The sequence below is a fragment of the Spea bombifrons genome, chromosome 3, assembly GCF_027358695.1.
Source record: "Spea bombifrons isolate aSpeBom1 chromosome 3, aSpeBom1.2.pri, whole genome shotgun sequence".
NCBI lineage: Eukaryota > Metazoa > Chordata > Amphibia > Anura > Pelobatidae > Spea > Spea bombifrons.
The window spans coordinates 75,261,232-75,279,603 of record NC_071089.1 but is presented as its reverse complement, the minus strand read 5'-3'; the positions used below and the strand labels follow the sequence as shown (position 1 = coordinate 75,279,603).

At 34.9% G+C, this 18,372-nt stretch overlaps 1 protein-coding gene and 1 long non-coding RNA gene across 2 annotated transcripts in view; both read left to right on the top strand.

Annotated features, from left to right (window-relative positions):
- The window catches only part of ADGRB3 (adhesion G protein-coupled receptor B3), a 351,396-nt gene that overhangs the window by 64,485 nt on the left and 268,539 nt on the right, over positions 1-18,372 (top strand). The gene's annotated exons all lie outside the window — the stretch shown is intronic.
- On the top strand, positions 7,431-8,042 carry LOC128482893 (uncharacterized). Its single transcript, XR_008351025.1, has 2 exons — positions 7,431-7,665; positions 7,870-8,042. It is a non-coding gene; the product is annotated as an uncharacterized LOC128482893 (long non-coding RNA).

Sequence of the window (18,372 nt, the reverse complement as noted above, 5' to 3'; positions counted from 1 at the left end):
TTCCGGCCGATTCGTGGGAGGTCTGGCCTTAAATTTTGGGGCTATATATATATATATAACACTGTTAATTGAATATTGAAAATAAAGCTGAATATTCTGAATATTCTAATAAAATTTGTAAAAAAAAAATGGAAAGAATAGAAACTCTAAAAATATGGTTATAACACTGATATTTTACCTAATTTAAAGTCCGAAATAAATTTTTCCCCCTGGATAAGCTCTCCCTAGCGGTCAAAAGGAAACTCAGCAACTGTAGAGGCTGAATTAAAAATGCGGGTACACAGCGGGCAGCAGAACTAGGACCAATAGCAGTCAGGAGCCAAGCCAAATAGATAATCAAATGCTAGTGAAGTACTGGGCACTATCACAGGCAATGTGGACTACAAACTGAGGGTTTAAATATCACTCAAAGCTTCTAAACCCTCCTACCCATCTAATTAGGGGGAGGGGGAAATAGATAAGGGTCTCTTTAAGACCTGACATGAATATTCATGTCGTCATGAAGCGCGCCCCACTTTGATCTATCGGTCCGCGCGGGGGTGCTCATCTAGGAACTGAGAGGACGGCTGGCAGCTCCCGCTATCCGGATGAGCAGGGGGCTGAAGCCCGAGGGAGCACGGAACACTGGAGGTAACAGTGTGTTTCATCTTCTTTTGGATCACTAGCAGCAAGAGACATACACTGATCAACCAAACAATAATGACCAATGACAGGTGAAGTAAATAACACTGATAATCTTGTTATCATGGTACCTGTCAGTGGGAGGGATATATTAGGCACTAAGTGAACAATTGGTTCTCAAAGTTGCTGTGTGAAGCAGGAAAAAAGTGGGCAAGCATAAGGATTTGAGCGACTGCGACAAGGGCCAACTTGTGATGGCTAGACGACTGGATCAGAGCATCTCCAAAACTGCAGCTATTGTCTTTGCCGTCTGTAGTGGTTAGTCAAAAGTGGTCCAAGGAAGGAAAAGCGATGAACCAGCAACATGGTCATGGGTGGCCAAGCCTAGCTGATGCACTTGGGGGGAAAAGGCTGGCCCATGTAGTGAAATCCAACAGACGAGCTACTGTAGCTCAAATTGCTGAAAAAAGTTAATGCTGGTTATGTTATGAAGGTCTCAGAACACACAGTGTGTCGCAATTTGTTGAATATGATGATGCCTACAATGGGCACGTAGAACTTGACCACGGAGTAATGGAAGAAGGTGGCCTGCTCTGATGAATCACATTTTCTTTTACATCACGTGAATGGCCGGGTACTTGAATGTTGCTTACACGGAAAACACATGACATGGGATGCATCCATGGAGGCCCCTCCTCGCAACTTACAGGACTTGAAGGACCTGCTGCTAATGTCTTGGTGCCAGATACCACAACACACCTTCAGGTCTAGTGGATTCCACGCCTTGACGGGTCAGGGCTGTTTTGGCAGCAAAAGGGGGACCTGCGCAATATTAGATAGGTAGTCATAATGTTATGGCTTAATGTGATATATATATATATATATATATATATATACATACACAGCATCTAAATTTTAATGTATAGGTCTACTCCAATGTTTAGAAAAAAAATAACCTCAGTGCTGTACCATCTTTATGTCTATAAAGTTAGACTAAAAATCTACAGTATTTAGTGCTGCTCTTTAAATTTTTAGTAGTAAATGTTCAGTCTGGGCAGCAGCAAGCAACCTTTTGGCGGTTATACACTCAAATGACCCGTAAGAAAATACAAAATATTGCATAAAGAAGATACCTGATTAAGGATTGGAGTTTGAAGACAGAATACAGAAGATAAGGGAGAAGAAAGAAGATGCAGAACAAGATGCAGAAGCGGAAGTGTTTGGCAGAAGCGGAAGTGGCAGAAATGTTATGGGAACATTTAGAGAGCATGAATGAGGATGCTAGTGTAAGAGCATGAGTGAGAGTGTGAGTGAATGTGGACCTACGAATTTTGGCAGACATTTTTTTTGCTTTGTTTTCGTCCAATTCGTGGGGGGTCTGGCCTCGTTTTAAGGGCTTCGTACAGATCGACAAATTTACCAAAATGTGGGACATCATTTGTATATATATCCCAATGCACAAGTCTAATATATGTACACATACACACACAAACATACTGTATATATTTTTAATGTATATGTTTAGAAAAACAAAGAACCTTAGTGATGCACCATCTTTGTTTCTATAATGTTAGACTAGAAACTATTTAGCACTGTTTTTTAAATTTTAAGTAGTTAATGTTCAGTCTGGGCAGCAGCAAGCAATCCTTCAAAGGTAGACACTCAAGGGAACTGTAAGAAAATACAAAATATTGCAATTTTGATTTAATATCAAAGTCTGTTCACACATTCACCATCACAATGAATCTGATTGGCATGGCTGGAAGATAAACATGGCTCTCTGAGAGTTCAATACACAGATTAATAAAACGAAAAAATAAATAAAGCCTACTCTTTTTAATGTTGGTTTGAAATAAATCAAGAAAGATATTGAATAGAATTTAAGAAAAAAAAACCTTTTTATTAGCTTGGCAGGGCCCCTTCTTTGTTGCCCACTATCAGTTTTAATCTGATGATACACATTATTGCCAAAAGACCAGCAAGAAATCATTTTGTATAGAAAAATCCCTGAAGTGTTATTACTACCCGAAACGCCTTTGGCTAAATTGACAAAGAACCATTTCTACCATCCATACAAGAAAGCATTCTTCTGCTTTGATGCAACTTATTATTGTTGCTGTCCCTAAATAAATTGATCTTTTTTATACTCCACTCTTGTTTTCTTTACTGTAGATCGATGTGTTCACTCTTGGGAGAAGGAATGTGTTCAGAACTGCCCAACAGCATAGGTTAAGTTGCATTATAATGATGGAGCAGCCTGGATAGTGTGTTGACACCGTTTGGAGTAGTTAACATCAGCTTGCAGTAGTACATATCCACTATCTAGAAATTTCAATTCAAAAGGTGACGAAAACCCCAAGATCCACCAAAAACAGCTTCAAGAAACATTATCTGTCTAATGAGTCTTCTTAGATGATAGCACACTTTATGACATCCAGATAATAATATTACTATCTGGCTATCTTCTTCATGTTAGACTCTGATGGAGATTTGCTTAGTAAAATGATGTATCACGATTATATCTACTTTGGGGAAATTTCACAATTTTGGCCATTTATAAAAAAATAGATGAACAATAAGACATTTATTAAAATAAATTGTCATATCATAAAACAAATTCTCCAAAGAATTGCTTTTTTTATTTTAACCCTTTTGTTTCCTCTTAAGTGAAATGACTTGGCAATATCTTGCTAACATACAAGGTTAATGAAATACAGCTGCTTACTAAGTGTAAGACTAATGTTTTATTTGTTTGTGCTATATTGATGATTTATCAGACGTCCCTAATTCCTCATTAGTCAAGCATAGCAGTTTAATGATTGTGTTCTTGCATTAATGTAGTCTCCATGATCCTTGATACAGCTAACACAGAGAGAACTATATTTGACTGCATGATCCATGTCACTAGAGCCTACACATAACTCAGGAATATTTTAATTTGCAAGTGCTTTTCAACTTTGAAAGTCTGTTTGACAAGGGTAGTATGAGTCTTGAAGGTTGAATTACACTAGAGTACATGCAGTGTGGGATAATAAAATATGACGTACACCTTGTTTTTAATTATTACTATGTTTTTTTTTCTTTTCTAATATGTCTATACCATTGGGGCTATCTACAGATTATTTATTCAATGTAAAAAAGGAATGTATTATCAATATACCTTGGAGCACATATTATATAACATTTTATTGGTTATAAAAGCAAAATCTTAGCATTCAATTATAATTAGTTACAGTTATAGCTATCTCTCTAGCAATTTCATGGTAAACATACTCAAAACATACTCATAAATCAAAAGGAAGCAGCAGCAAAAAATAAAAGGAAGATTTAGTAGTGTAATTCATTAATATCTTAACTAAGCCATTAGATGTGTCATTATCATAATTGTGAACTATGAGTTTGATTTTTCCTTGGGTCTTCAGAACATTTTCTTCTTTTTTCCCACTTTTCTCCAAGCTAATTTAATGCTTTTTGGGACTTGCCTCACCTGACATGTGCCTTGCTCTGCTTCAATGAATGGCTAGCCCTGCTCTACTCACAGCTAGCCCTACCCCCATAAAGCCACTCATCCCGAAGGAGACATATTAATATTGATTTTCTAATACCTTTTTATTGGATTAACAGTATTTTGTACAAAATATTGTTAGTCCAATAAAAAAAAAATGTGTTACTTTAGATCTACATTAATGGACTAATATGGCTACTCCTAACTGCACTTATGTCCTGGAAAGCCAAGATCACAACTTATTGGCCAACTCTTGTGTCTTCATTGCTCAGGTAAGAATCAGTCGTAAATTAGTGGCCTAAAAAAAATAAATGAAAAACATATGTTTATTGCACTACACAAAAAATGTTATTATAAATTATTAGCAATAGTATTACTAGTAGTATTTCATAATGAGAGTAAAAATAAACTATGGAAAGAGCTTAATTAGTATACACATCACTAGCCTTATTCTATACTTATTAATCTTTGTTGGCAACAGAGACAAGCAATTTAAAAAAGGTGTAATAAAATCTATTTTTAAATAATGTGTGATGCCTAATATAATAGAATTGAAGGGCAGGTCACAGTTGAGAGCAGAGTAGGAGTTTTATCTGTTTTCCTTTACTTTACTTTGTTACTGAAAGGAATAGCTATCGATACTCCAAAACTAAATGTGGTTCCAGAGACAAAATGTATATGTTATCTGTTGGAAAACTAGATACAAATGTTTTATTGTCAAACTTAATTTATTTTATAACTAGAGAAAGTAAAACAGACTTTATACAAGACTAAATTTGCACCTTTACAATAATCAATTAACATAAAAATAAAATGATAAATGTTGGTAACTTGTTTAAAGGGTACAATTGAGCAAGGGTACAAACATATAGCCTCTACATAAAGTTACCAATACATTTTGCATTATTTAACTGAATGTATAATTGCCTCAATATAAAAATATTAATAATACTTCATCAACATCCGGAGTGCTAATTTGTTACTAGCCATTAAGATGTATAATGTTCGCTTTACTGCAGCAAATGGTAAACAACACAGTCTTTTCAATTAGTGAACGATGAAAGCTGAATTGATTTATAGATATGTTCTATACCCAGAGGGAGAGATGAATTATTAGTTTGCGGTATATAACGGCCCTCTTTAGTACTGAAGGGTTAAGCTCCTAAGTAAGTGAATGCATAAATATATGTAGAAGTATATACTTTGGAAAATCCTTTAACAATAGTAGAAATCAGGTGTTTTTGAAGTTTATAGGGTATCTTTGGACTGTTTATTTAATTGTATGCCTAAACAATGAAAGTGTATCTGATTTGAATTCTTTGATCATTATTGACATTTACATTTAACTGTAGAGATCATCGAAGCAGTTAAATTCGATTTCATAGATGTGTTAGTACATCATCAGAAGGATGGCACCTAAAAGTAGGATAAATTTATTTGTGGAATATCTATTTTAGAAATGTTTTAATAAATAAAAAAAATTAGACAAGAGCAAGACCAAAATTATTTTTGCTTTAGTACATATGGACATTACTATCATTCATATATTTAGTCTACGCCTGTTGAGCCATCAGGCTTCCGGGTTGCTTCAATGTTCAATGGGCAAGCTACAGAAAGATCTCTAATCTCCCTGGCTGTGGCCAACCAGCACAGCCTCCATAGTGTGCCATACTTAACATTGGGCCCCCTCAAATTGGGGGAGTGCCGTGAAATGACGTCCAATGTCGGTGCTCACAGCTTGGGTCAGAATCCAACATAAATACTTGACTAATACTTGACAATACATATTCAAATCCTAAATACATCAGTAATATTGCATCCTGAAAATCAGACCAAATTAAATAAATACATAACTACAAAAAGTGTACTACAACTATCATCTGGAAGCAGGCATTTCACAAGCTATTTTGAGACATATATTGTAACACCAATTTTTGTGTCATTATAATCATCAGATACATTGGAATTACAAACTTTACTCTACCACCATATTATGAATATCAATAACAACAAAAGCAATAAAATAATACTATTGTCTTTCTAGGGCAATTTTAAGGGGTCATATACTGGATCACCTGATAATTCATTTGTTTAAGGTTCATATAGTTTTGTATCTGTTTAGTACTTAACTTTTGGTTATCTTTGTCACTTCATATAATTAAACCACTAACCACTGATGTAGGTAAACTGAGATATTGAGTTTTTATATTAGATAAAATATTTTATTTTTAGTAATTCGACAAGCTTGCATTTATTTAAGAAAGGTATAAATATTTTCGTGAAAAAGCCATGTGCTGTAATAAAGGTCACTAGCTCATTTTGTATTCTCTCTGTTTTGAGATGTAAGCTACTCTTGAATCTGTACACTTTGCCTTTAGATTAATGAAAAACATGTGAGAATGAGCTCAGTTTGACACACGTCATTTATAATTTGTGTTACAAAAACATTAGGCTGTGACTTTTTTGCAATGTTTGAAGTCAAATTCGGAACCAGCAAATTATGCAAATCATCTCCATTCTTTCCAAGCATTGAAAATTTAATGTCACAAAATGCATATTTTAGCATCTATTAGCTGAAAATTCACTTTTTAGAAGACATTTTAGGCATTATTTGGTTTCTTCAGGTGTATATTATATTTTTATAAAGTTTCAAAAAGCAGATTTACCTTAGAAAGCAAGTCATTTGTATTCTGTACCTTTAAATGTTTTGTATTGCCATACACAGAACTTCAGAATACTGTTTTTAAACACATTTTTCAAAAGTTATTCTTCTGTAATCACTACAGACATCAAATTGTGTTGTGCCTACTTGACGATATCCTTAGCTAGGGCTGTCTATATGGCATTCATATTAAATATGCACATACGCACACTGAAATACTCCAACACACATTTACTAACATACCCAAAAACACATACTAACATTCCTAGACACACACACACTAACATGACCCAGACAGACACCCACACTAACATACCCAGACAAACACACACATACTAACATACACATACACACACTAAAATTCTTACACATACATACCCAGGCAGACAGACACAAATATACCCAGGCAGACACATACTAACGTACCCAGACAGATGCTAATACACATACCCAGGCAGACACACACTAACATAACCAGACAGACACTAAAATACATACCCAGGCAGACACTAACATACATACCCAGACAGACACACAAGCAAACCGAGGAAGACAGACACTAACAAGCATGCAACTTGCTTACTCCAGGAAACCTCAGCCTTCTTTTATCTTTTATGCATCTTGCCCTGGGGGGGGGGGTGACCTTGCCTCCTTCTGGAAGGTAGGAAGATAGAGAGTGATCCATGATCTCCCCAACCGTCCTAGCTCTTACAGTGGATCTACGTGGGGGAGCCTCCATCCAGCTCACCTCTCAGGAGCACCTCCACGTATATCTGCAATGGTAACATGTCTAGGTGAAGGGAATAGCCATAATAAGTTCAGCGTATGAAAGGTATTTTCCTTTTATCTTGTATTCTTATTTACACAATTTTGTGTGGTTTCTCAGTACATCTGGAAATCAGAAACATCTCGTGGACAGTATTTAAGTTACAAATGCATATATCAATTGAGCGTATTTGAATTAACTATTTTATCCTCATTTATAAAACAGGTGGAATTCCATTGGCTGTATACAAATTCAATATGGTTGTCAATGCTGGTCCAACTTTAAGAATTAAGGTGCCACATTTATGAGAATAAGTCTTATGGGTTATGTAAAGGAACATGTTTATGGGGTGAATAAACCCTATTAATATACAGTATCAGGACTACATAGTCCTATAATATTCTAAGTGCCGTTATTAAGACAACCTAAAAGTATAATGAACAAGTAGTTGATACACATAAAAACTGAATGTTCACATAAAAACAAAATATTCCTAAAAACAAATAATTCACCACTTGTCTGGAATCCAAGTGGTCAAAAGTTCCAGAGATTCTGGCTTTCGACAGCTTAAGGTCCCCTTTCCTGTATAAATTACCTTTTGGAAAGGACCAAGATATAATTTCTGGAAATAGAATTCACCTAATAATCAAACGGCTTTCAATGCTTTTCTTCGACCAAGAATTTGGACACTTTTGATTTATATATTCAATTTGTACAATGTGTACAGAAAACATCGGGACAATAACATATTTTACATGCTGTCATTTTAATTTTATTATTAACAGTACTGAATTAGATGTATCTTTGTGCTTCTATGCTAACATGAATAATTTATGGTTATTGACTTGTATAGGAGGATTACTAAGTAACTCATAGCTTCTTCCAAACAGTACAGCGTTAAATTAATTGCACCCTGGAGGCAATCAAAGCCCACTGGTATGTTTAGAACCATACTGCCGCTTACCAAATGTATTAAAACCGTCTTTAAGATCTGAACAGGTTAATTTGGCCCGGTTTTAATATACAATTCTTCAGAGTGGCTGCATTGTTAAATGAAACATTACATTCTAAAAATATATGATATTAAATTAATATTTATAAAGAAATTTTAGACATAAAAAAGCCTTAAGGGAAAACTGAACGTAAATTTCCCCGTCATGATAAGCACCCAGCTGAGTAGGGCGTCAGATGTTTCTGTGCCGTCCTATTTAATCACTTAAATGAACTTGAATAAATTATGAAATGCAATTCTATGTGAAAAAATGAAAATATTTCCACATTAAAGGGATGAATTAATTTATTAAACATAACAAATATTGTTGCTGAAGCCATTTATATGGATATAAGATATTTGAAATATTACAGCATTAAAGAAAAGGGTGCTAAAATTGTACAATGACTATTTTTCAAATTATGTTACATCTTTGTAGCTTTGTAGCAGTCTTTATAATCTAAAACATTTCAAAATTCCAATTCACAGAGGAACGTATGACTCCATATTTTATGGTCCCCTCAAACATTAAAAGTTATTGAATTTGCAGCTCAGTTATTTTTACTCAACCACCTATTCTCAATCAACAGTAGTAAATCCTGAATTTTACTTTTCCTTGTGGACTGCCATTGCGAAACAAACACAAGTTCTCTATAGATCAACAGCAACAACGTTACTTTCCTGTTTTCTTCTGCTTAAATTAGTCATAGAAATACATACATATCCACAGGAGACAAACTGCTACAACAAAAATATTTAATCAAGGCAGCTTGTTGTATCCTAGTGCTATATTTGTAGCACATATTGCTCAAATCTCAGCCATTGGGCGCTTTGGCTAGGGAAGAATAAGTATTACTCCAAATACAGTATGTTTTAAATATTTTATGCTTTACTTCTAATGCTACAGAAACAAGGAGAATTAAGAGTATAATTATATGTACAAGTATTCAAAATATAATCTATAATTTTCTTCAAAAAAAAATCCCTTCTTACCTCTACGGGTGATATGTGCCTTCCTCAACCTTGGGTCCTCTACCAGAGGCCTGGGAATTTGAGGGTTCTGGACAGTGTTCTGATGTTGTTCCGGGAATCTGTTGGAGCCACTCTCCCACCTTGGGAGTCACAATCCCGACCACTGACCTATGACCACTGGGACCTTGACCTTTACTCTCCACATCTTCTCTAGTCTTGATGTTGCTTTCACTTGGCACAGCTACACCTATCACCACCGCTGTCCTCGGGTCCTTGCCTACTACCATAATATCGGGTCGATTGACCAGTACTTGCTTGGCTGTCTGGATCTGGAAAGCCCACAGGATCTTTGCCCTGCTATTCTCTGCAACCTTCTGGGCAACCTTGGACTTGGGAAGGTTCATCCCATACTCTGTGCCAGCTACTCAGTTGTGCCTTTCAGTGTAAGCTGTTTCTGCAAGCATCTTACCCCCCGCCACTATGTGTTGGACTGTCTCAGAAGCCGCTCTACATAGTTTGCACCTCTGGTGCGGTAGATGGCTGGCTCTATGGATCTGGTGTTTAGTGCCTGCTCTTGTGCTGCCATTATCAGTGCCTCAGTGCTGTCTTTGAGCCCAGCCCCGTCCAACCACTGGTGGGATTTCCCAATGTCAGCCACCTCAGCTATTTGTTGATGGTACATCCCATGCAGGGTCTTGGCTTGCAACGGTACTTCCTCTACTAGATCTTACATCCATGCTTATTGCTAGTTCAGGCATTCTCTCAGCAGCTCACCTGCATCTCGTGGGTCTCCTTGCATCTGAGTTGTACTGTGCAGTTGGTTGATCTCAAGTTGTGAGAGTAGCTTCCTCTTCACTATGTTGAATCATTGGTTAACTAGCTGTTTTTCCTTTAGTTTGGATGTAGGTCTTCTATCCATCCACAGTTCTTTTATACGCTTCATATATCCCTCTCATTAGGTCTGTTGCGGTAGTAGAAATTCATCAGTTCCAGGTTCTATTGTCTAATCCGGGGCGATAATTATTATCATTATTCACAATAAAGAATCACAAGACGAGAATTCATAAGCATACCACAAAAATATATACTTTACAGGATTGTTGGGAACATGAGATTTTTATGTAGATTAGAATCGAACTAATATTTTTTTTTATTTTTTTTGTTTTTGTATTGGCTAGACTAGGGCAGGGATTTGCACAGAATTTTAACAATTTAGCATTTATATCACTGACATTCTATTTATCAAAGGATTTACAAGGTAACCTATGTTATACAATGTTCCATACTAAATACAGAAAACAAGTAAATACTGTTTGTCTGACTCTGACCTTAGCAGTGGCCAAATTAGAACATACTAGATCACATAATCATCCAGAATTTCCAAAAGGCCATTGACTTAACAGTGTATCATGAATAATTAAAACAGTAACCACAGTTATAAAGAGTTATATTATATTGACAGTTCATCCTTTAACCATTCAAGTGCTGAGAAATATTATACAAATATTAAATTATACACAAGGTTTGAGTAAGTGTATTTTACATATATATACAATAGTTTGCATTACAAACTCTTTTAGTTTCATTTGCAATATCTGTGGAGGAAATGTTTGTGTGATTTATTCATTTCTCAAATTTATGCTATTAATAAAAAAACTGCTAGCATAACATTGTACCCTCACAATTTACTTTTTGCTATGATATAGTTTTTTCTGAATGGTATTGGATTTCAAGAAAGGAAATAACCTTTTCTGGCATAACAATACATCTTTGCTCCCTATAGCAAAAGAATGTTAAAATAGTTTTATGTATCTACTGAAATACAACGTGTATATGCCTTCCAGCCGAGATCTGTTTTATAAAGAAAAATCGTATCTGAAAGATGAAAATGACTGCACATAGGAAGCCAATATTATTCATTTTAATGCAATTTACCAGTAGATAAGTAATATATTCATACCCTTAATTGTTCAATATAAAGATAAATTATAATAAGACTAAATTACCCACAGTTGTAATAAATCAAATCAACAATGACTTCTAGTTCTGTTGTGCCATCTGTAATGTTGCCACCTACAAATTAATCAATAATCATGTGATTCATCATCACTCTACATGTGGTTGATGTGGTTATCTACAATGGATCTGACCTTTTATATTATTCTATGTGGACCCAAACCCTAGATCCATGGTATGCATTCCACTCATAGGGAATACAATACAGGGTAACTGACATAATATGTTCTGACTTGTAACACCATGTTTGTGACAGAACACATCCTGCTGCTTTGTATGAGATATATCAGTTATAATGTGTGACAGCAGTACATTGGAAGTAGACTTTGATAGCTGAAATTAGATAACATCTACTTGAAGCTTGTCATGGTTAACACTTTTTAATTGTATTGTGGATTTATTGTTATATTTTATTGTATTTATAAATATCAAAGTGAGCTACAAATATCTGAAACGAGAAAGCAAACATATAATAAACAGGTCACATGGCATCAGTTTATACATTCCAGAAGATTATAAATTTAAAAAAAAGTCACCAGGTCTTCTAATGGTAATAAATCATTCAGATCCTATAGATCATTCATCTAACAAAAAAGTATAAGGGTTTTTTCCCAATATAAGAAGTGTTTCTTTATATTAAACTGAACCCTAAATGATTTAGATAGCTTTTGCTTTCACACTTTCCCAATGTCCAATACATGCAAACTTTTAAAAAGAAAATATCAGTAAATCAAAGCCTGCTTTGCGGTGACTAGTTTAATTGTTAGCATTTCCCTTGGTATGATAAACATATACTGTTTAATAATAATGGCAGCAACCCTAGCGCAATGTCGTAATCAATGGGATTTGCAATAGTATTGATTTGCCTGTAGGTATGTTCTGTATGAATGCGTGTAACAGAGTTCTTCAAAGTTTTAAGTTATGAGGATTACATTTTCAAAACAATATTTTGTAATCTACTACTAATAGTAAAGCTTGCTATGGTTAAAATGCTGTATCATTATTTATCATCATATGTACGATTACAAATGACAGTGTTGTTAACAAATGAGTTATAGTAAACATTACAGAGAATGTTTACAGAAAAGGCATGAACAAAAACTGTAGGTAGCCATAGTGAAGTAGATCATTATATCAAACACTTGATATTTTATATTATTTAAAAAAAATGTTGCTGTTGTTTAAAACACTTTGAAAATGTTCAAGTACATCTTGTCATCTACGCGTATATACGTTGTCTCCCTTGGTCCCTTTCCATGAATAAAAATACAAATCAATTTGTCTGTGTATAGCATGAGACAAAAGGTTGCAAAAATGCTTGCTTTTTATCATTACCCAACTATCAGGACATCATCTGATGGGAAAAAAAGGTTGACAACTTAGCAAACACGCAAGACCTTCTGCAATTTGAGTTAATTGCTGTATTGTTAATATTTGCAGTTTACTATAATTGCTTACAGATGATTTTCCATATTAGACATGTTGGGCAATAAAGTGAATCATTTTTAAAGAAGTAAAGAAGGTGTAAAAAATGTGGAATTATACCATTGCCTAGGTTATTTAAAATTATTTAGCTGACTCTATAGATTCTTTTTAGCAGGCAAGGGACAACACTCTGGTAAAATATGAATTGTATTCCAACCCCATTATTAGAGTATGGTTTAACAGGATGCATTTTATAATGAAAGTGCTTTTAATAGGATTTACCGTAATTGGAAGACAAGGCATAATTGCCTTGAATCAGAAGTAATGCTGTGAGTGAAATCCTTTTAAGTAGTCTGGAATGTACATAGTTTTATTATACTCAGCCCGATACATTGTCAGAAAGAAGAATTAGACCTTGATAAAGGACACTAAGTATGCGCCACCGTATTCCCAGGAATATAACAAAACCTCAACCCGCAAAACATTTAAACCTTGTCCTACAAAGGAAACAGTGACAGATGAAGCTTTTGTTTTAAATAGAGACTTTATGTGTTATTTATCAGGCATAATAATTATCAGTCTAGTCTTAATCAATTACAAGCAGCCATTAGCAAGTATTATTTGTGACATGTTAGTAGAACTGTGATTTTTTTGGGGTATGGAAAAACATTTGCTGTCAGGTTGGAAGAGGAAAAATATTACTGTGGAAACTGAAACATTTTGAATAAACAAAATGTTCCCTTTTTCAAAAAGCTATTCAGGAAATCGATAAGATAACTACTTACATTATGAAGTGCAAATTGATACTTTGATCTTTGCAGGCAAAAGACTCAAGATCCGTTCAGAAATATGCAGCTAATATAACTGTATTATTTAAAAGAATAATGTGAGCTAATTATTAAGTTACTTATTAATTTAATCTGTGACAAAGGCATGCAAGCAATTACAATAAATGTATTTAAAAAGTATAGTGCCTATTATATATATCTATTTTATATCAGCTTTCAGTACTGGAATGACCTGGAGTGAATTGTGTGTCCTTAAGGGTTTCATTTTTTCTGTCTTTCTTGAGCTTGTTACTTATTATATTTTTTATATATTACTTAAATTATATTGTAGTCTGAAAGCTTTTTAGCCACTAAGGATATTCCTGGTGGTCATTTTCATTTTTACTTAGGTCTTCCATCGTTCTTTTCCCTGATGCTGCAAAGATTTTAGTATTTGAATTACTGCCAGAGCCCTCAAGCTCCAAGTCATACATAAGGAATCCAAAAGACACAGTCTGGTTCCCTATGGAAAGAAACATTTTATGTGTGAAAGTCATGCAGGGATACATCTACTTAGCTTATAGTTTCTCAGACTATCACTTCCTACCACTTCAGCTGGTGATTGATGTAGAGCCCTTTAGAGAATTAACATTTTACATTACTTTGAGTTTAAATGCTGAAATTAAATATGAGCTTTCAGTTTCAAAGGAACATTCTACTTTCCAAAACAGATTTGCCCTTCTTGTCCCACTAGATACAAAGTACAGGGTTAATTATCTTTAGAGTATCACATGAAATGTATGGTTTACTATGTAATGTCAAGGTGTGATTTAATGCTGCTTTTTCGCATTAATTTTCTTATGAGATATTCTATTGGGTTTTTTTTAAATACATTTCTGATATAAAATCAATAAAAGATAATAACACTATGAAATGGCTCATTGGGCTTTTAAATGCTACTTATTTTGCAAAAAAGTTTCAAATGACAGACCAAATTTTGTTTCCTTCTCGTTCCTATTAAATGTGGAGTTTTTTCAATTTGGAAGTGAAATTTGTTGGTCACACTCTCTCACACTGTCTGTCAATGTCTCCCTACCTTCCCTGCCAACCACTTCCATGTCACTGAAATTCATGATACATTTTTCAGATCAATAAGCAAGAATAGGATAGAAATAAAGCTATAATTACATTTTGAGATCTTGTAGAGTAATATGAAAACCAGCTCAGTTGAGTGACCCTTAACTGTTATCAGTGTCTATGTTTCCTTGTCTAAACGGGAAGCCAAATGGAAAAAAATGGCTGTTCTCTTTGGCATAAAATACAGAGCTGTGTACAGAAATCTAGCTGAGCACATAAAAAATATGGTTTTATTTAATTGTGCTCCAATATATATCTTTCATCAGCAGACCTGGGTGATGCCATTGTTGTCGGCCATTTAATATTTTGGATGACTTTCTCTGCTTAAACACCACACTGAGCTGATTCTATGTGGCAATACAAATTAAGTCCAGCTTATACAATGAAATGCTTTCCTCTACAGACTTTGATTATGCAAAGTGTCAGATAAGGGCATGCTAAGGGGTGCAATGGATGCATGGCATCCTGGGAACCAAGGTGCCATCTGAGGTTGCATAATGCATCTTTTTTGACCCTGCAGTAGTAACGTGTGCCAAGTGGGGTCACATAATGCAATTTAACGTGGCAGCGCGCACAGATCGTGCTGGCTACGCTGAAGAGGAGAGAGAGTGTGGTTGTTTGTCTATAGTTTTGAGAATCAGTGTGTAAGTGAATTGTGTCAGAATGTGTGTTAACATGAGAGTATGGTGTTAGCATGTGTGTATGGTGTTTGTGTGTATGTATTGCGTTATCATGAGTGTTAGTGTATGTTTATTTTGTGTGAGTGTGTATATTGTGATAGAATGAGTGTGTGCTGGTTTATGTTGTTAGAATGACTGTATGGGTGATAACATGTAGTGTTAGAATATGTTTATGTGGTGTTAGTGAATGAATGCGCACATGCGAGTATGTGATGTGTTAGAATTAGAGTTTGGACAAGTCTGCATGTTAGTATGTGTGTGAGTCTGTGTGTTATGAGGGAGCAACAAAGAAATGTGGTACTCAAGGTGCTGTTAACCCTTGGCTCACCCATGGTGTAAGGCAAGCTTGAGTTATTCTATTGTTTACCACAAGCCAACATTATAAAGAGGTAGAGTGTTTAAGAGATTAAACATGTGGATTTCTAATAGACCTTTGTCTGAAAAAGTTAAATTATTAAAGAACTTGATCTGTTTTAAAAGAAAACACCACAATACTTATGAAAACATTTTTTATCTGAAACTTGTGTGGGAGTCACTATTTAAATACCATTACAATACTGTGATTACATTGAATTTAGTTGATATGGCACTTTGGCACCAACTCCTGAACACCTAAAATGCTTACAAAATAATGGCTTTCAGTCAGTTCACATCCACATAACCTTGGAATGATGTCTCCTCAAATCTGAAAATGCTGAGAGGTCAGGTAATGCGTCACCTACAAACAGAACTCAAAAGTCAGAGTCATATATAAGTTAACTTGTATGTAAAGGGTTCTATAAATGTGCTCTAAATGTCACATGCTGCCAAGTCTACATCATATTTGAATGATGGCAAAGGTGCCCTGTCTTTTACTTTGGAAGTTTGATTGATGTATGCAATTGCAGTTGGGGTGGCACTGTGCCTCCATGAATGCTGCAACCCAGAGTTTTTTTTATTTAATCTACACTGATTTTATGTTAAATCTGTATCTCTTTGTCTTGACTAATGAATTTATATATGTTGATTGTTAACGACTCATTCCAAAATGTGTATTATTTATTAGTGATGTCTGATTTCTAAAGCGAAAGAGTAGCTGTATTGATTATATGCTTTCAGACTACATCAGCGTTAATTAAATCATTTTAGGCTTTTTTTAAGTCAACCTTTTAGATATTTACCATCTTGAGAAAATTGAAAGTCCTTAACATTAAGTAAAATAAATACTACCTATGTCTTTTTTATAATCCGAGCAAGAGATTCCAGGAAAAAAAACAGCAAAGCAAAACTAATTTGTTTAACCGATCCTTACAAACTTGAAATGACTGACTAACATATCAGGGAACATTTCAGGGAACATTTCAGGGAACTATCTGGGTTTGACCTGGAGTCTCCATATGAAGCCATGCTTTCCCAGGACTCTTGTACAGTTTCTTCTTGCTCGTCGGTGCAAGGAAGTGGCATTATGGCTATATTTACTCCCCACCCATGTGTCATCTACTCCCTGCTTACTTCCTGTGTCTTGGGCCAGCCCCACCACTATGCATGGCCAACTCTGTCCCTCTGCTTAACCGCTCTTCCAGCAGAGTGAGAGCCCCAGGCAACCAACCTTACAGGAATGCCGACAATATTCAGCGGTTTAACAGAACAGCAGAAGGTCTGCTTTTTCATATTTTGATCTATTGATCGATGATTTTTAACTGGTTTGTTTAGGGATCACTACATGTCTAATTAACAATTTTAACAGAGATTCTGCAGCTATATAACATTTCTTTTAAATAAGTTTTATTTTTTTACATAAAGCTGAATGTAAACAATACAAATTAGAATACTTAATGAAAGAGATATACATGCCCTTGCTGACTATAATTAATACTATATATATATATATATATATATATATATATATATATATATATATATATATATATATATATTTGCAATTGTAACTCATTATTGCAAATATGTCTTTCAAATTTTTTTGGGTGTGGGGAATTTTTCCCAAATACATTCTGAGAGACTCTATTATGGTTGAACACACCATATTTATATGCACAAATGAATCAGCTCACTTATGCCTGTCTAGTGCCATAGGCAGCCCAGAAGGCAATGCTGCTAGAACGAGACAAGGAAGAAGAAGAAGAAATGCAGAATCAGAAGCAAATATAATGTCATTTCAAGAAATTGCCTGTGAGACGGGAGTGTTTACTGCCCAAACAGAATTTAAATGAAGACATTTCAAATTTATGTCTGCTTTCATAATGTACTGAACTCTAAAATAATTATTTCACTCTATTTAAATCAGAAAAAAAAAGAATGTTAAGAATGCAGTGTATCAATACCGACTTAATTATGAAGGGTGAAAGATTATTGTGAAACAATCAATTTCCTTTGTTATGGAATTGATCAGAATTTTACACACACACACATAAAGTATATACATATATATATTTATTGTGATCTTTGGCTTGTGTGCAGCTGCTCGGCCATGGAAACCCAATTTATGAAGCTAAGGATGCACAGTGCTTGAGCTGATGTTGCTTCCAGAGGCAGTTTGGAACTCTGTAGTTAATGATGCTTACAAAGGACAGGCGATTTTTAGGAGTTATGTTCTTCAGCACTCAGCGGACCCATTCTACCAGTATGTGTGGTCTAACTATTTCAAGTTTTTTTTTACTTCTAGTCGCTTCCACTTCACAATAATAACACTTACAGTATACCTGGGCATAGCTAGCAGGGCAGAATTTTCACAAACTGACATTACCATGTCTAAAGTCACTGAGCTCTTCTACTGTCAATGTTTGTCTATGGAGATATGTTTGATTTCATACACTTGCTAGCAATGGCTGTG